Consider the following 20146-nt stretch of genomic DNA (forward strand, 5'->3'; position numbering starts at 1 on the left):
TCAGTATCTCTTTCTTCGAAGGAAAGTCATGGAAAGAGTCTAGTAAAGGGACTCGATAGCTCGAGAGTTTAAAACAAGAGCTTTTGGCATAATTTTGACTGCAAATAATAATAAAATGCTCTGACAGAGGGGGTTTGGGTGGAGAAAAAGGGTGAGGGAAGTAGAAACATATTCTTAACGAAAATCTCATTTAGCAATTTTTTTTTGGATGTGTTCAAAAATTCCACTGAGGTCACCATTCTGGAGAGATGACAAACTCCTGGGATAAAGGCTGGAAAATCCTGGTAGTCGTGTTACATTTAGCAAGTCAAAGATATGTTTGTATAAGGCTGTAGAGGGCTAAATCCATTTTACATGCTGTATGTATTATTAATTTCTGACAGTGGGCTTAGAAAAACCTAATTCGCTGGAATACGAGCTCCCTTTGAGCGGAGGGAAGCCTTTTCAAAACTCATCTTTTATTGACTGAGTCATTTTTGAGTCAATCTGTCTGCTTTCGGCAAGACAAGAGTTTTAAATCTTCTCTCTTTTTTTCCTCCTTTTTGAGTCGTGGCAAGTCTATTAAAACCTGCTAATGTATGCAGCAAGGCCTCTGATTTGAAATGTAATGAATTCTTCAGATAGTGGCAGATTAGGGGGAGAAGATGATAGAAGGAGCCAGAGACGCCAAAAAAAGAACTCTCCAGAAAAAGAGGAGGAGAAGGGTGAGAGGGAACAAGAAAGATTAACCCTTCTTACCCAGAAGAAGAAAAATCTTTAAGCTCCATTAATAGAATCAGTTAAAAAGCAGAAGTAGAAGAGGCAGAGCATCTTCAGGCTTGCCTGGGGCAGAACGAGACAAAGAATAAATGAATCTTTCCTCCTAGACTCTCTTGTAAGATTAGGTAATTCCCTAAGTGAAAAATGAATAACTTAGAGAAAATTAGCTCCATCCATATAAATAAACCTTCATATTCCAAACTCGTCACCCAGAGCTTCCCAGGCGAATGCCCTGAAACATTTTTGCTGTTGTGTAACAGATGGTTTCCTCCTCCCCCCTTCCTTGGGTTGGGTCCAACCGCAGTATCTTTCAGGTGATCTTGTTTTAGCACAAAAATGAGCATTTTGGGTGTAAATCATCAACCCTGTTAGGGGAAGGATGCTCAGCAGTTTTATTGCATTTGGCATCTCTGAAGTGCAGGACAAACACTACCCAGTTAGACAAACGAGAGATTAGCCCTGTCTCCATTTTACAGCTAGAGGAGCTAAGGAAAAGAAAGTCACGGATGCTACTTAACTCCACAGCACTGATCTGGTGACAGCCTGGGCTGAGAACGCAGAATCTGCTGAATCACAGCACAGACCTGGGATATCTTCCTGTTTAACAGGAAAACTCACAGCTCAGCCTTCCATTTGATGGCTTTAAAAAAAAATAAATTAGTTCTATAATAAAGTTGTAATGAAACAAAACCTTAGAGCAAACAGTCTGATGGAGCACAGGTGACGCAGTGGATTACGATTAATCTATAACTGATGCAGGTGAGTAAAGAGGGGAGACTGAGGAACTGGCGTTGGCAACCTAATGCTCCTTTGCTAATGAAAGGCACTGAAACGTTTAAACAATTGAGAAATCCCTAATAACAGAGGCAAAATCCTTCAATTTAACATGCAGCAGAGGTATCTAAGTCCATGCGTGTTTTGAAGGAGAGACTGTCTTTCCCTACAGATGCAAGGCATTCGGTCCTCTATCATAGAAGTCAAACTACAAAAGGCAAAAAGAAAAGTTTAAAGTGCAAAGTTGGCTCAAAAGCTGCTGGAGGCACAGAGACTGTGCAAAGCAAGCACGAGCTGGAAAAAACAGCAGCAGGAAAGCGCTGCAGTGGGATACAGGACGCAGGTAGACGCGTTATCTTGGAGGCCAGCAAGCCCTGGGAGTTCGCCTGGCTTTTCAAATTGCTCCCAGGTATTGTCTGCTTTTGCTGGCAGAAACACATTTTTTCCCACCCTGGGGAATAACAATGCCTGTCTGCCTGTGCCCACTGTCTCCGAAACTCTGGCACTCCTTGATGTGATTCTCCCCAATGGAGAAGCTGTCTTTTCTTACCCGTCTGTTTGCTTCACAACCCTGACGCGAGAGCCACAAAATTCACCAGACGTGAACTTTTACATCTCCACATATTAGTGCTTTTGGAAAGAAGAAGAGGTTACGCTTGCTTTTATGTACGTAGAAACAATCCTGACCTTTAGCTTGGTCCCAACCCTCTGATTCAATAGCTGGCACTCACTCCCTGAATCGGTAATGAACTAAAGGTTACGGCAGGGAGCACGCTGTGCTGCGGATGTACCATTCCTCAGAGAAGATAAGAAACTTAGACCCAGACCATTACAGAAAAGGCAAAGTGTTTTCCTGGCAGAGCATTTGTATTTGGGGACAAGGGCATGAAGCCGGACTGTGCTATCAGCCCTCGTCCTGCACAAACACCACTCGCGTGGCTGTGTTCTGCCCGCTCCGTTCTCAAGTTAAAAAGACACTTCTCACTTTCTGCTGGAAGGACGGCTCCTGTGCGGCACTAAGCGGTTACCGTATTTCACGCTCGCCGTGGATGCATTTTAGTGATGGATGCAGCAATCCCTGTGCATATTTCCCACAGCTGTGAAGTTTCAGAGCACTTTGGGGGTCCCGAGAGGCGGCCACCCTTATTGCAGCAAGCCCTGCCGACACCAGCCGCCGTACCCCGCTCCGGGAATAGCCTACCCCAGAATATCACTATTTTTTTTTTCCAACTGCAATGTGCATTTCCCCTGCGCAGCCTCGTGATGCCTCCTTCCTGCCCTGCTTGTTTGGAAGATCCTCCTGCTTCTTGGCATTGCTCGAACTCTTCCATCCCTCTAACTCCTGCGAGCTCTGACACGAACACTGCCCTGCTGCGGGACCTAGTGTGTTTGAAATAAGGTCAGCCAAGAAACCAAGATCCATCATGCCTAGTCATCAAAGAGTATTTTGGTGTAAGAAAAGAGCATACCATGCAGATAACCTTGACTCTTGGTCTCCAATGTCCACGCCCAGGGAGCGAGCGTGCAGAGAAACCTGCTCTCGCGTTGCAGCCGTCCAGGAGAAGGATTCATTTCGGTTTTGGTTCAGAGGTGGTTTCACACTCTGCTGCTCTGAAGTCTTCCCACGGGAGCCAATGACACCCAGTGCCACGGAGACCGTGCTGCTGGCACGAACCGCGCTGCTGGGGCAGGTCAGCCAGAGGTTTAGGAAAAATATATGCTGAGGGACAAGTGAGGAAAGGAAAAAATGGTACGCACAAAAGGTCTCTGCGCGTGGGTTGTGCGAGTAGCGAAAAATAGATTTACCCAACTAGGCTAAATCAATGAATTAGCTCTGTGCTCAAAGAAAAAGTTATCATTAAAGGCTGTGCTATTCAGTAGCTCACTTTACATCTGAGAAAAGTCTGCAAAAATCCTCTTGCATTATCCCTAGCCCTATAGATTTTTTCTTTTCATCTGAGGCTCAGAGTGGGGATTACTCATTAAGGTGCAGTGGCCAAATCACATTCAATCTATTCTCTGTTAAAATAAAAAAAAAGCTTTGGTCTTTCCTGTCCTCTTCCATTTCATTCCCTTCCCACGTCCACATCCAAAGCATTTACCTCCAACTTTTAATAGCTGCACAAGTCCTGAATACCAAGAGGAGACACAGGATGATACTAAATAATGATACTCCTCTGTCCTACGGGCTGCATCCTACTTCAGCACCAAAGAATAAGAGTTTGTTTAAAATCTTCATCTACTACTCAACCCAGTAACGGTACAGTCAGCAATTGCATTGACTAGTTTTGACCTGCGCAGTTTCCATGATTCCACCCCCTTCTGGGCACAGGGAGGTTGCAGTAACGGGGACAGCAGTGCTGGCAGGCAGCCGAGCATCTGGGCTCAACCGCGTCGCCGTGCTGAAGCACCTGCAGTGGCAACATCTGGCCACCCCGATGCTTCACCTCGCAGCACCAGCTCGAGCAGATGTGCTCAGCGAGGGCTTAAGGAACCGAGAGAGCCAGCTCTGAGCTGCGCCAGACCTGCCACCGCTCCTGCCACCGCTCCTGCCACTGCTCCTGCCACCGCTCCTGCCAGCCCAGGGGGACCACAGCCCAGCAAACCAGGCAGCTAGTAAGTACAGCCGCGTATGGTAAGAAAAGCAAAAGCAGACAAAAGAAATACCTTCGCAGGCAGGTGAAGCACTAAACTACAGGCAACTAAAATGCTTTTACCACATTGAGTTTTTACAGAAATGTGTGTGCTTTCTCTCAGCCACAGAAGTCAGAGGCTGTAAACATCTGCTCCTTCACGCAGTCTCTCTCCCACAATGTTTTGATTTAGGTATTTTCCTGTAACGTTTGCAACTTAAACACATCAGAATTGTGCCAAGGCTTCTGAAACAGTAAAAGGGATTGGAGTTATTGGAAAAGCGAAAAGTTAGTAAACCCAAAGTCACTATAACAAACTTAGGAGAACCCTCGCATTGCTCTGAACCATTCCAAAGCAGAAGAGCTGAAATATCCAGGAAGCATCTTTCCAGTAAAACTAAAATAATCTCTCTTTCAGCATGAGACCTACTGAGGTTTCTTGGCCCTTTGGATATTATAATCTTCCCTACGGACAGCCATGTGTCAGTTACAACACCGAAGTATTGTAGCTGGTAGACATTATCAACAGCTGCTTCCAAAAGTTAGCGAGCTGGAAGCAAGGCACCGCTCTTGTATTCTCTGCTACTTATTCCGCCGCTCTATTAATTTTATTTATTTGTATTAGGATTCCAAAACAAAAGAAGTCAATTATGGCTTACTAGGAAGTATAAAGAACTTGTGTAATTTGCCTTCTGATTTAGTTATCAACACAAATAGACATGCTGCACTAAGAAGTAAAAGATAAAGCCATAAAGCAAGGTTCACATTATTTGCAGCCGCTTGGAGTGAAAAAAAAAAAAAAATTAGAGAAAAGCTAAAGAGATTTTTATTAATGCTTTAGATGACTTAGAAAAAAGTCACTTAATCATAACATTGTAAACAAGGAAGTTCTACAGCAGTATTTAAAAATATCTGAAATTGTTTCTGGAGCCCCATTGATTTGAATTAGGCAGCTGCATAATCACAGGGGCTGCAATTTTAATGAACATTTCAACAGGAAATGTGGAGCTGATTATATATATCAAAACAGGAAAGAGCCAAATGCTGCAGCTCCTCTTTTTTGTGTCGTTGTTGTGTTTATTACCTTAGTCTGCATACCCAACCCAACTCTCGAACCACCCGGAACTCACCTGCCGGCCGCTCTGGCTGGCGGCAGCTCCCAGTGCTTCTGGCTGCAGCTCCGCTCCTCCTGGCCTCATACATGTCATTAGGCACAGCATTTGGAAAAATAATTAGTGATTCAATCGGATTTTACACTGGATCAAGTGACTGGAAACTTCAATGCTGCGCTGCAGTTCTCCCTTAGCATACTTTAGGGCATGTTATATATACTTAATTAAATAATGTTTATACAGTGCTTTGAAGAAGCAAGGAACTCTGGAAGGGCTGGGTTGGGTTTGCAGAAAGGAAAAGAGCAGAATGGGCACCGAGGGAGAACAAAGCTCCAAGAAACCAAACACCACCTTGTTTTCAGGAAAGTTTCCGGACATCTGAGAAAAAAAAATATGTCAGCAGCTTCCAGCATCTAGGTACTAAGAAAGAAAGAAAAGCTGTAAAACAGGGGATGCTGCGAAGGCACTGAGATGTCAACGTTGCCGACACGGAAGTGAGAATAAGAGAGCCAGAAAGGCAGCAGCACCTCTACAGAAGAAAAACTTTGCATACACACAGGCACAAGGCATTGATTATTACTCTGTTTGCAAGATAAAGATTCAGAGTTGTAGGCCTTGATGAAACAAAACTGAACGCACTCCACTCCTGGGAGCGCTCCTATTCATCAGAGTGGGAGCTAATGGAATAAAAGCATCTTGTTTCCTATTATTTCATAGTGAGGGAAGCAGGGCTTGCTTCGCTGAAGAGAGGGTGCTTTGTCGGCTGCCTGCTAAAGTGCTAAAATACACTGCAAAATAAACAAATGTGTTCACCACAGAAGTCTTCCCGGTTTGAAAGAGGGGACAGTTCTTCACCGAAGTACCCAGAGCAAGCGCCCCAGGGGTGCGGGTCACGAGGCGGGGAGAAGGCCGGGTTCTCCCGTGGGTCAGGGTGAGACACCCCACAAGTCCTCACGAAGGGCAGCTGCTCCAAACCTCTACTAAAAGAATTTGGAGCACACCAAAGCAAGCTGTGGGTAAATGCCCTCCCAAACGGCAAAGAAGGAGGGACGCTGCATCCGGCCCTTTGCCGCCCTCCAGGGCAAGCGGCAGGGAGAGTGCTCCAAAGAGTCTCCAGCAAGCGACGAAAGCAAACAATGTACGTAGGGAGCTTTAAAAATGATTGCAAAGAGAGCCCTGAGCTTCTGTTTTGTGCTTTTTTTTGCCCTTTTTTTTTTTTTTTGCTTTGCCTATAACTAAATTACATGATTTCTTTGCAAGTCTAATTAAGCAGTTAATTGATGCTGGTGCCCTTTAGCATCTGGCATTTAAGATTAAGTAAATAAGGAGAAAAGTGCATGCAGCACCCAGCAATAATTAAACATAGCAAGGGTTTGTTCCCCCCCCTCCCCCATTTTAACCTGTTATGTTTAAATCTCGGAGGATAACTATCTTTAACAGCCTCAAATACACTTACACACCATATAATGATACTTGACAACAGTATTTTTCCTCTTGGAGATGGTGAATAGTAGGTGTATCTTTGATCTTAACCAGCAGGTTTTATTTTACACCTTGCACTCAGTGGAAGGAAGAGCTTCGCTGCTGCGTCTCTACCCAGTTGAAGAGTATGTTAAATGGACCTTCATGGGAACACACTTTCGAATCCATGAGTGTGAGTGCTGGGATTACGCACTAAAGGTTTGTGGTCAAATTTCTCCCTTTCTCATGCCCTCACTCTTTCCCAATGGTCCATACAACACTATTCATCCATTTCATGCAGATTATGGAAAAGCTTTCCTGCTACTCTTATATGAGAAAGATGGAGTTTTATAAAATAAAATCAAGCCGGACCAAAAAAAACCCCTCTTTGGACAGAAAAAAGCACCCAGAATTTTAGACGTCACTAGAGAACATGGATTCAGCCAGGGTGAATCGGTGTTATTTGTAGGCATTTTAAGGCACTGTCTCCAAGGTTGCTGGCACGAGGCTCGCTGTGGATTGCTATACACAACTCAAGGAGTGACTATTTCACATCAGAAATCTGACGGGGACACACATCTGCTGGGGACTTGAGTCCTGGCTGGATTTTTTAGGTGCAGAGCACTGCACTGAGCATTGGCAGTCTTGTCTTGAGAGTCCAGTTTCCCCAGAAGGCAACAGATTCGGGACTGGACTCAAGTAAATGAAACCTACTCCAAGACTTGCAGAAAGCAGTGTAAGAAACTCCGAAAGAGCGAGGGCAGAGCCAGCCTCTGCTGCTCCCCGACAAACCCATTCAGGAGCGTGAAGATGACTCTCCCATCCAGCAGGTAAACGCCAGTCAGACTCAGACTGCCTCTCTAATACAGCTCTGATTTAAACTAACAGTACGAGAGGTTTTTAGTTCTTCCGGAGCTGCCTGATGGAAGAAATCGCTGCCCAAAGATTAGCGCCACTACCCCTTTAGACTCTGCAAGCAAGAAAAGCGAGCGCGGAGGCTCCTGCCCACCCCCCATGGGTGCTGCGAGTCTTAATTAGTATCTCCAGCATACTCAGAGCCCTTTGGACAGAGGGTGCTACAGAAGTGGGAATATTATCATCATTATGCCTGCTACCAGAAGCGCTGGCGTTCAAGCCAGAGACTTCAGAGCAGATGGTGCAGTCGCGAGCGGGGCCGGCTGCGGCAGCATCGCCCCCATGGCAGCCTCTCCGTGCTGGGGCCGCCTTCGCTTCTTCACGTCTGAAGAGCGACAGAACCGGCGCTGTCAAGCCTGCATCGCGCTGGTCAGCACTGCTGACACATTCAAACCGGCCAGCACTCAAATCACTCGGAAGTAAATCATCCAAGGGACTTTCCAATTAAAAAGAGCTTCGCTTTCACGGCAGCGCCTTCTCCCGCCTGTCACAGCCAGCCCTCCCCTGAATTCAGATCATTAAAGGCAAACAACAAAGAATTAGTCAGCTTTTGTTAAGTGTCAAACATTCCCACTCTAAACCATGTGCAAAACAAGGAGAGACATTTCATAGCTCTCAGAGCCATATACCTTCCTAAACACCATTTCTGCACCTCTTGCTACTTGCTCGTTTGCCCTGGCTTTATGGAACAGCCTGGCTCCCTCCGCCTTCGACAGAGGAGAAGAGCAGCATTTACCGTGCTGCAGTAAGTGGGATATGTGTAGTTCTAATTTTTAACCTTATTAATTTCTAACTGTTGGGGTTAGCAGCCTAGGATTCAGAGCTACCCGAGGCGTAACTAAGATGCCATTAGCTTTAAGTCTGCTCCCAAGTGCTGCGAGCACCCTCGCCATTTGGAGTAGGACGTCACCTTGCAGATGGAAGACTTTGGGTACATGGGAACATTCTGCTTCAAGTTTTTCATTTCACCAAAAGCTTCCTAGGACTCCAGCACACAAGCACTGGGTAATGCTCCCCTCCTCTTTCTGTGGGTTTTTCTGATTGTAAGATGCGAAGGATCCTATAGCAGAAAGAAGTACTTTGAAATGGAAGCGGAGGGCAATTTCCCTTATTCCTTGTGGCACCATGGGCGTGCAAATACATTCCGCGGGGAGCTTGTGAAGGCATCAGCACACTGTCCGCATACCGAGGAAGGGACACTATCACGGAAAGGACCTGAGCAGGAGTTACTTCAAATGGCGGCTGGTGATGAAAACGCCTTTAGCCCACATCTGGGACGCAGATCAACATCGCCAGTTCTGACTTAGGATTTATTTTTACCGCTTTTGTAAAACAAGAGGGAAACTTCCCCTCGCCTAAACTCTGCCTCATTTCGGGGAAGTTATCGCAATATGGCAGTCTAAAAGGGGAATCACACGCCGTCGTCATTACCAGCCTATTCAGAAAACCTTTGCTGGATCCTTCAGATCTGCGCATCGCCTTTGATGCCACTAGCGGCGAGATTTTTGATGACACATCCGCAGTCTCTAGCGAAGGTGGATGCTGCCGCTGCCTCCGGCCCTTCCTTACAGAACTCTCTGATCTATTTAACTTAAACACTTCTGCTGCACACCTGCGACGGTATCTGATCATCGCAGAAGGTAACTTTACAAAGCTGCATACCTACCCAATAACCCTCTACGCTACAGAACTCCAACAGGACGCATCAAGACTCTTCTGTTCAATACAGACAGAAACACACTTAGACAGCCGGAAAGTGAAAAGGCAATTTGTGAATCTGATTTCAACCAGCTTTTCATCCGTCTGATTTTCAGCCATCGAGCTGGAGCCGGTTGTACGTAAGAATGAATATGCTGTTCGCTAATGGAGGCTGGATTGACTTACTGCTCTCTAACTGGAGCTCATGCCACATAAACTGGCAGTGAAATGGAGAAAACGCGGACGCACTGAAATAGGGAGTGAAGACTGCATCAGCTGTTGTGACTGCATAAACCACACCGGGCAGCTTTAGTTTAGTCTAAATAACGGATTGCTCCCAGATGCTCAGAAATCGCCGATGGACAGGCACGACTTTCCCCTCGGCTTTAAGCCTTGCTGTGATTTAACCCCACGCCTTCACCTCCTTGGCACAACATCACCCCAGGAGCGTGAGACGACTGCCCTAAAGCCAGCACCACGCAGAACGCTGCCATCTCCTCACCGCCCTGTGCCGCGCCGGGAGCCGTCACGGCAGCGCTCCGGCCACTGCCAGATCCCCAAGGGGATTGCGAGGTGCTGATTTTTCCCAAACGCCTTTGTGTTTAGGTTATTGTGTGATTAGTACCCACTGGACAAGCCGCCCAGCACTCCTGGACGTGAGCAAACCCAGTTGATGCATGTGAAGATACTTCTCTCCCTTCCCAGTGACATCCTGGTGTCTGCGCCACACTCAAAGGACTATCACAACGTTATCGCATCATGGGACTGATGGCAGTGTCATGATTAAGATGGCAAAGTAATTACAAGTGTCTGCTTTTATACGCTGATTGCTTTCCAAATAAATGTTCTCCATTCCAAATAAATCCACCACGGATTAACATTTCTCCTACTTGCTCGCCGCCTAGAATGCATTTGATTAGAAAAGCCTGATCAAAACTCTGCTTGACCATTTTTCAGCACTTCACCATTTTTCTTTTCCTCATCAGGAAGAAAAGTGTATCCATTAGTTAACCTTTTCAAACACATTCTTTTTGTAGTCTAATTCAAAGGAGGATTATAAAAAACATCGTCAGACTTGGCATGTGAATAGCTTTTTGTGAGCGCAGGGAACGAGCGTTCATATATCAGCACATCAGCGCGAGGAGATAAGGGCGGCTGTGTACGTGCACGCTTATCTGAATGCAAGATCAGTACTGTGAAACCAGCATAAACACCAAGGACAGAATCCATATATTGATGTAATTCTTAGCGGTACTAGCGCATTTGTGTGAATTTGCAATTAAATAAAGCTTATGCCTTAAAAAGAAAACAAGAAGGTAAGGATATAATTCAAGGTCTATTGAGATCAATGGGAATTTTTTCCCTCACCTTTGAATATAGCTCCCTCTCCCTCCCTCCCAACATGTCTACCAGAATATTAAGAAAGAAAATACCTGTTTTTAAACAGACCGAGACATTCTCGGTTTTCTAACCCAGCAAATCCAATGCTCTCCTTTCTTCCACGGACAACGTCGCATGTATTTTAATCCACATTAGTTTCACAGCAAATAAAGTCATTGAAAATACTACAAATACATGTGGGTGACAAATGAACTGAGGCAGGAAACATAACTTTGAATCTCCTGACTTTTATGCAATTAAAATATCAACTTAATTGTTGGATCTGTGTAGCTTCTCTCATTTTAATATGTAAATCAGTCGCTATTACTCTATAGCTCAAAGATTGTGTTACTCGGCTTACTTGATTAGGCTGGGAATTGCTGGTCCTGCTGTCACTATGTTTACACTTTAGTGACAAGTTTGCACATCAGATTCACATAATGCAATGTCATCAACTTACTCATCAAATATAAACTTCTTAAATACAGCCGCTGCTCTCGAATATTGAAACAGCCTGATTTTACTTCATTTACAGCCCCTGAATAATCAGAGTAAACGAAAAGAAAAATTGGGAACACAACTGGAAAACAGTATTTCCCAGGAAAAACAGCTTCCCACAGAGAGACAGGTAGGTAAAACTGCAAAAACGACCTGTGCAAAAAGTTACCCTTCGGCTAGTTGCGCATGTTTCCCCTTTAAAATGTGGAGTGAGTAGAAATACTTAATTTCTCAGTCTCTACACATTCACCCCACCTCATTTTGGATTCAGTGTTAAGGAGTCCCTCTTTATTCTGTGAAGATGGTCAGATTTCAGCTCCCGGCCACGTACACTTACCTGGAAATTGAAATGAGGACTTCAGAGAAAACCAGCAAATTCAGTAATTTTTTTTCCCATTATGAGCCTACCATAACAAGAATTCTGCGATCTTGGATAGTACCGAGAGGGAAATTGTAAATAACTCCAGTATTTTCCCATTCTTGTCATCCTTCCTGAATCTCCTAAACATCCCTGACCAAGGGGACGTTCACCTTGCCAGCACAAGGCTTTTCAAGACGTTCCCGGTAACTTCAACACCCCTCGCCAAGTTCCTCCACTACATTTCCGCTACTCTCTACTGCTCACAGAGGCATCAAGCTTTAATTTCCCAGAGAAACAATCCATTGACAAGATGCAGAGCCGAGATCTGAGGCTCTCCCCTGCCGGCAAGCTCTGCCATGCTGGCAGGCTGGTTTTTCTAATGTCAGGGAAATCGTGTCGGCCTGAATTTGAGACATCAGCACAAGCCTTTCTTCTCAATCCTGCTGATGAATGAAAGAGCATTTTCAATTGTGTACATCCAGAGGCCTCATGGCACATTGGTCCTAATCAAAAGCTGCTCTGTGATGCAAACTGCTGTAAGAGGCAGCTCACATCCCAACCCCACAGGAGCCAAAGGGCAGCTGCAGATAATACTGCATTTCCCTCCCTGCAGGAGAAACGCAGGACTGGAGAGATCTAGCAGGGGCAACCTGACTGCTACAGAGCCACCAAGGCGGCAACAACCAACTAACCAGAGCTTGACTCAAACACCCAAGCAGGAAAACACAAGTGCCAAAGTTTAGCAAGACCCATAAAAGCTCAACAGCCTGTTGGCTTGCCTCCGGTGGATAAAGAAACCAACAGCTGGAGGGATACAGAAGAACCAGAGGGATGTAGAAGAACTATGGCCATGAAGGATGCTATCTGCAATGTACAGTGTACTCAACTCTGTACAGTGGAGACTGCCACACTGATGGTGTTTTATATGGATTTGGGGATGGGAAGGGGTCAAAATATGGGAGAGAAAGGTTTTGGGTCCTTCCACTGCTGATTGACTTCTCTCCTTGCAAAGGCTCTGAACTGCCCCTGGTTATAAATGAAGGAGCACAGGTACTTCTGGGGGCTGCTTCTGGTAGTGAGAACAATTCTTCCTCATGGTCACTTCATGTTTCACTCAGCTGCTGATGGACTGGGAAGTAGAAACCCAAGTCAGTACGCTTAAAAATACTGTGTCTGTCCCTGGTTCTCTTCCAAAGCCACACACAGAGTAAGCCAGGAGGACACAGAATACTCCCTGTCAGCCCAGGTTTCTCCACACATTTTCTCTTGATTTGTCTGGTCCCAGAAGTTACCTCTCCCCTTGCTATCTGCCCATCTGTAACGGCACTGGCTACCTCTAACCTTCCCATCTGCCTCAGCAAAGGTGATCTCTTCCTTCTCAGATGTAACACCACGACTTTACTCCATCAGTACCAAAGAAGGAAAATGCACTCCCCAGCAAACAAGCCACCTTTTCCGCAGCGGTATTGTCTTGCATTTCCATTACACCCAGAGTCAAGGCAGGATCTCTAAGCCCAGAGACCTTTCCTTTGGGAGCCTCCTTCCTCATATTGCTGCAGAAACCACCCTAGATGTTCTCATAGTTCACTCTTTAAATTTGGTCCCCCTCATCACATACACTTTTTCTATCTTCTTTTCCATTTCCTTCTCTTTCCCAACTTATTTTACTATCTCTCTCTTGGTAAAGTGGTTTTATTTTTTCTGGAGCAAGCCTTCTGCTTCTACTGCATATTTTGTAATCAACTTCTAGGCAGTGCCTAGCAAGATACAGGAGATGCTTTAAACACAAAGCCCTTGTAGGGCTGACTGGAGCTGTACGGAGGTATTACGCAGGTTCACAGGCTGTCTCTTACAAAAGCAGAAAGACTGAGGCCTCCAGGAGCTCCACACCTGACTTGGGTGGAAAAGAGGGACCTAGAAGAAATGCTGCGGCTCTTTTGCTCTTTGTGAAGGCTAAGTACAGCTGGGGTAGTAACCTTTGACTGACACCGAGTTTTACACACGCAGTAGCTACAAGGGAACTACGTTACAGGATTTATGACAAACCTCTGGCTCCCTGGACAGCAGACGGAGCTGGGAGTCCCAGCAATGTCTCGCTGGCACCTCCCATCACAGTTTCACAGGAAGCTGCAGGCTTCAGGCGTCCTCGGGGGTTTGTTCGGTCAGCAACCCTTGGCTGCCCGCTCCTGCCCGGCCCTTCGCAGCACACAGATTAAGTCGTGCTCGGGGGCAAGTCTCTCTGGTTGTTTAACAGACTCATGGCACGCTGCCATAGGCAGGGCACACTGCTTTCAATATATTCAGTGCTGCATGACTTCCTATCCGTGTTATCTCCAAAACACCTTAGGAATCTATCTGGATGACAAATGCTATATATGATAAAAGCAATTTTTTTTAACTGGGGAATGTTTCTTTCAGCTCTCTTGAGGTACTATACTTTCATTCAAGCCAGGAAACCTGGTTCTTTATAGGCGCCTGCACCGACTTGAGCAGTGCAGAGCATTTGCCATCAAAGGCCACGCTGCTGCTGAAGCAGAACATACCAAGGCTTCAAGGTATTTATTCCTTGTGGCAAGACTGCCCAAACCTATTGACACCACTGCAACGTAAAAGGGTTTTATAGACTCTGCCCAGCAACCACTGTAACACTGTCACTGCTGAAGTACAGGAGGTCCCAACTTGGCTGTAGTCTTTTAGGAAAACAGGCAGATTTAGCAGCCCCACCTCGTTACCTGTAGTGCTGGGCTGGGACAAAGGGATATGGATGATAAAGAAGGAAATCAAAGTAAGCTTTATTTAAACTACCAGCTTATTCCCAGTCTTAATATACTATTCAGGTCCCAGACTGGTCTAAATGTCTTGCAGTAGAGAAAGTAGCACCATAAAAACAATAACGATAATAACTAGCTGAGAGGTGAGGGGATTGCCCCAGGGGGCACCGCTGCTGGGCCTCGGAGTCAGCGTGGGAAGGCAGGACGGAGTCAACATGGGAAGGCCGGACGGAGTCAGTGTGGGAAGGCAGGACGGCTCCGAGAGGGTCGGGCAAAGCAGCTCCTAAGGACTGCTGCTAATAACACTCCTCCTGCCTGCTACTGTCCATGGCATTTGTGTTTTGCACATCAAAGCTATGCAACATTTCTGATCAGGTAGTAGTAGGGAATGATTTCTTCCCCCATCAAGGACACGTGGCCACCTCTGGAGTGACAGAGGACAGAACTTCATCAGTGCACAGCAAAACACCAGAGGCAAAGACAAGCGCTTTATGAACTTCAGAAGAAATTGGGATACGCAGAAAGCAATTACTTTATTGAGATACGGGCAGGGCACAAAGGCTAACATCCTGCTCTTACCGAAGTCCCTTAACATTTGAAGACAGCAAATGCCCTGGACCTTCACTTTGTGTCTCTTTAGAAAGAAGTCAATTATTTCAGTCCAAACTGAAGGGGAACTGGCACGTTAAACATCATCGAGAGAAGTGTCACCTGATGAATCCCTCCTCTGCTTTAGGAAGAGGCATTATGTGACCGAAGAAGAGCTGCCCCCTCTGCACCCACCTGGCCCAACCTTGTTTGACCAGCGAAATGCTGGGAGCCATCAGCACAAAGTGAGGTCAGGGCGCTGCGCTTGCACGCACGCACCCACCACCAGCTAAGGTCACAGAAAAATCCTTCATCAGGTGGAGGCAGGTTTCATTTGCAGGTGCAGCCCTCATCATGTGTGGATTTCCTACACACAGATGGTAGGAAGCACCAAGGCTTCCAAGCACCAACAGCTCAGCCAACTGCGGATGGAGAACGGCAACTTTTAAATTCCATCTGCTCCTTTTTTGTCGCCTTCTGTACTCAGAAACACATTCATCAGAAGCACAAGCATGCTGGGACAGTGACAAATTTTACCATCTCTGGCTTGTCACTTCAATGAGATTAGATTATTTTAATACTAATTCATTAACCAATTTAATTCCAATTAATTACATTTTTACGAGGCCCTGACATGGCAGCGATGCTGGAGACAGCCTCTGCTGAACACCAGATGTAACATGTCTGTTAGGGTCAAACATCTGCCTTAGAGAGAGAGTCTCCAGTCCTTCATCAAGGACCCCCTTTTCCTACTTTTCCCTAAGAAGGCAAAAAGGACACCGAAACCACTGAGATGGATGAACAGCTTTCCTTTGTGGTGGGATTATGTTCAGGAAAATAGTTCACTTGCTAAATTCTCCACAGATGGTTGAAATCAGAGTTGATTTCCCCATCCTCCTTCCTGGTAGGGGTGCCAGCCTGTCTCTCAACAGAAAGAATATTAAAAGCACTTTTCCTCTTTTTCACAGGGAGAGGCTGCATGAAAGAAGGGAACGTTCCACTGTACCCACAGGATAGCAAGAAATCATAAGATCTCACGGAAAATTCACATTACTGCATTCTTTAGTGAGGACCCAGCTTCCACAGGTCATCCCATTCCTACCTTCAAATATATCACTTTTAAGATAAGAACACAAATGGAAACAATGAGCACCTGCAACATTCTCATTTCTACCTATGCTTTGCTGCGATACAGGAGTCATTTCTTCTGTCAGCCCCCCGTTAGCTGCCTCCTACCTATTTGCTTGCAACTAAGACCAAGATCCATCTCTAGCAGTGCCAGAAATGAAAAATGAAGAGGTCCACCAGGACCAGACAAGACAAGAAAGGAAGATCTAAACAGAAATGGCCTGGAGAGAAACAGGAAAAAACAGGAAAAGCTATGGAGCTGGAAGAAAAAAAGCAGAAGATGAAGCCTGGAATACAAAAAGGTGTGTGTGGGGGGAAGGTGTGAAGAGCTCGGGAAAGAGAAATGCAGCACTGGAACAGATTCCAAGTCTGGGCAGCGATGCCCTGCACCACCTTTCCAAAGCTGTTCCAATCTGCATCCCTGCCTGGGAGACAGGAGGACGGGGAGCCTCTCCCAGCTGGCAGCCTGACCTTGGTGCTCTCTCCTCTTACACAACCCAGGCCCGGGCAGCCACCGGGAGAGAAACAAAACACCCATCAAGTTACAACCCATTCCCGTAATGCGGCTGTCACGGATCTGCCCCATTAATACCGCACCACCCCGCGTGCAAATTTATACTTTGAGAAAGGAGAGTATGTTGTTACAGCTCACATTGTTCAAACCTCTCCTTTGCAATAGCCAAATGGTACCCATTTTAATGGAGACTATTACGGCATAAATGAGAGGAAAGGACCACTGAACTGCGTGGCAAGTTGCCAGGTTGTGCTGCAGCCTCCAGCGGTTATGCTCAAAGAGATTTAAAGTCCAGCATAACCTTGATTTTTAATAGAGTCACATTTAATGAGCTTTAACATCCACAGTAATAATTTCCTTATTACCTATCCAGGAGTCGGAACCAGGATCAGAAAAAACGTGCTGCACTCCAGTCCAATGAGCGAATTTAATAATGGCCAATACATTATTATCAAAACCATCAACATCATTGTCCTTAATGCCTTTTTTGGTTGGTATAATTACAATTCTTTGAACCTTAAGCATAATCGCTGCAGATCACATAAGCTTGCTGAACACAGCAGACCTGACTGGCTAGAGGCCACCCAAATCCCTCACCTCTGCCAATAAGCCATTCAGGGTATATGGCAAAACGGGACAATAAAATCTTACATTTACCTCTATCTGTCAAAGGGCAAAATGCAAACTTACGTATGACCTTTGTTGTCTTCCCAGCTTTTACCCACAGTTCTGCTCTGCCCTCGGTCTCCCTTCATCCCATTCAACTCCGACGTGAGGGTCCTCAAAAGCTCAGAGAACTGAACGCTCTTGCACGTGCCATGAGAGTCAGATGGATAAACAGACGTATGGGTGCTGCAGCTGACAGAAAGGGGTGCACGAAAAACTCTGATTCTTGTTATTGTTGTACAGGAACAGTTCCACAAACCGCAGGGAAACCTGCTCCCTCATTGTGCACAACAAACCTCCCCCCCCAAGGCAGCCAGCTGCACAGTGACAAACGGAGCAGAGGGAGTTTCTGCCACACGCTCCCCACTTCACACCTTGAAAATACACTAAAATGGAAGGCATATGGCAGCCACTCCTGTGGGCAGAGCTGCTGAGATCCTAAGAAAACAGTGAAAGCTGGATCTTCCATTTCTTATCTAGAGAGAGACTGTGTAAGTTTTCTGGCCACGCAAACCTGGGATGTTAGACCGCTCCTGGAGCAGCCGTTGCATCCACCCTGCGGATGCTGCCGGAGCTAAGCAGGACAGACTCCATGCGAAAATGGATGCAGCCTGCATGGTGCGCTTGATAAGCTGTCCCCTCACCCACCGGGAGCTCTGCCCTGCCCCAGCAAAAAGGCCAAACCTGGCATTCATTTGGCTAATTTAAAGCCAGCTCAGGCACGGCTGCTAACCTTGCAGTCGGTGCCGTAACATCCTCAGCATCTCTCGCACGTCCTATAAACATGGGCTTCATCATCAGGCCGTATTGCTGAATGCTCCCACAGCAGAAAGGAGGGTTTAGGACTATTTCTGGCAACACTCCTCGAGCATGACAGTGATGCACACAAGTACATAAAATACAAGAACCTTTCCATATAACCTGGCTTACTATACACACGCCCCGGTCTCAAAGACAGTCATCCACAGGGCTCCTCCATCCTCCACTTACAGCTCCTTTTCCCATTTTATTTACACGAACCACTTCCATATGCACTTACAGGCACTCTGAGAATGCAAAGGGTCCTCCTGGGACTGCGATAAATGACACTGAAGTATTTCCCACCCTGCTAGGCTCTGCCACTGATGCTTTCTCCCATTTGAGCTGGTGACCAGAAGTCAGAATGATGTAGCATAGGACTGGGGCAAAAGGTAAAAAAAGGCATCACATATATGAGAGGTTGGAAACACCCTGAAACCCAGCGAGCGGTTTGTTTTCCTGTCGGAATCAAAGGCAGAAAAGAAAACAGCTTTAAAAATGCATCCCTTATAAGCTAAAGACAAACCTGGTGACATCCCAGCACAGAAGCGCCTCACAAACAGCTAAAAGCAACTGCGTGAAAGGCAGCAGAATAATAATTATGAATAACAAATCACAGGAGGCACACGTGAGAAACACATTCCCTCAGAAGAAATGGTCTAATTACTGGAGATGATAGCCCAGAGGCTCATTCATCAGCGGCAGAGACACGGAGCTGACCTCACCTCTGCATCCTCTCTGCCCCTCAGCCCCACTCTCCCCCCGATGACCCCCCAGCTCCAGGGCCACCAGTGGCCGCGCGGATCTGCAGGATGAGCTGTGCCGGACTGCTCGGGGGCAGAACGGCAGACAAGGGCACCGGGCAGCAGCATCTGCTGTCATTTACAGAGCAGTGCATTTCAAATTCAAATTGCAATGCAAGAGCTGTCCCCAAGAACCGCTCGAGTCTCACCGGGGTCTTAGACTGGAAGCTCCCCCGGCAAAGGCAGCCTTCCTTAAACGCTCAGGAAGTGCTTAATGCTTATGCATTTGTTAGAGCATCTGCTAACAACAGTGACAAATTGTCGCTGTACCTCTAACATCCAGCCAGCTCTTCATTTTATAAACCACCCCATCTACACGTCTGCCCGTTGTATTTTAAAGGCTATATAGTACCATAATCCACTAGGAGATGCCGGAACAAACACGTTCTTAGCAGTAATAAAGTACTATTGTTTGAGCAATGGGAAAACAAGCAAGCTACTTTCAGAGAATTTTGGTGTCATAACAGTGAAAGGCATTTTCTTCTGTGTATTTTCTTTAAACCAGGGCTCTGCCATTTTGTGGGTCTCAAGCCTCCAGCACACGTGGCCTTCGAGGAAAGCTCTGCCCTCTCGGCCTTGTCCGAGGGAGGATCCTGACCTCTGGACCCTGACCACGTATGTGCTGCTGGAGGACACCACAGGTTACCTCCACACGGACCTTCAGCTCTCTTTCATTTTTCTCTTCTCTAACAAAAATGTTTTGAGGGCAAGGTACATGCCAGAGAGTTACCGCAGTACGATCTCTTGGGCTCTGTAGCATGACTCGGCTCTGCCTGGTCCCCTTGTGGTGGTGTAGGTGATGGGTCACGTTTTATTGATATCCTTACCGTGATTTACAGAGTCTGAGAGCATGTCTGGAGGTGTCGACTTTGGGGTTACTGTACTAAGAAGTTTCGTTCAGGTATGTGGAGGGAAGACAGACTGTACTGGAGGAGAGCCACAGATTCTGTGAAATGTATTTAGCTCAGTGAAAGATGTACTCTATTTTCATGGAGTATTGAATGTAGCTGTGATTAATGGGGCACATATACACTGATAAACAATATTAATTTGTTTTAAGCCAGGTCTGAAAAGATTTCAACCACTTGCTTCTCTGCAGCTATGAAAGTTATTTCCTGCTGTCTGTACTACCTCAAGGGCTAAACCAGCCCTGAAAGGGAAGAAATATTTCCTTTTACTCCATCGGCAGCACCAGCCTATGAAGGCTGTTGTATTGGTATTTCATTTATCATGAGTAAATGATATGGATTATTATTATTTATCCTTACCACCTACCCTCTGTACCGA

General features: G+C 46.2%; 1 protein-coding gene across 4 annotated transcripts in view; it reads right to left on the minus strand.

Annotated features, from left to right (window-relative positions):
- The window catches only part of MAD1L1 (mitotic arrest deficient 1 like 1), a 369255-nt gene that overhangs the window by 104965 nt on the left and 244144 nt on the right, over positions 1-20146 (minus strand). The window lies entirely within an intron of this gene.

This window comes from Rissa tridactyla, chromosome 8 (genome assembly GCF_028500815.1).
Source record: "Rissa tridactyla isolate bRisTri1 chromosome 8, bRisTri1.patW.cur.20221130, whole genome shotgun sequence".
NCBI classification, from domain to species: Eukaryota; Metazoa; Chordata; class Aves; order Charadriiformes; family Laridae; genus Rissa; species Rissa tridactyla.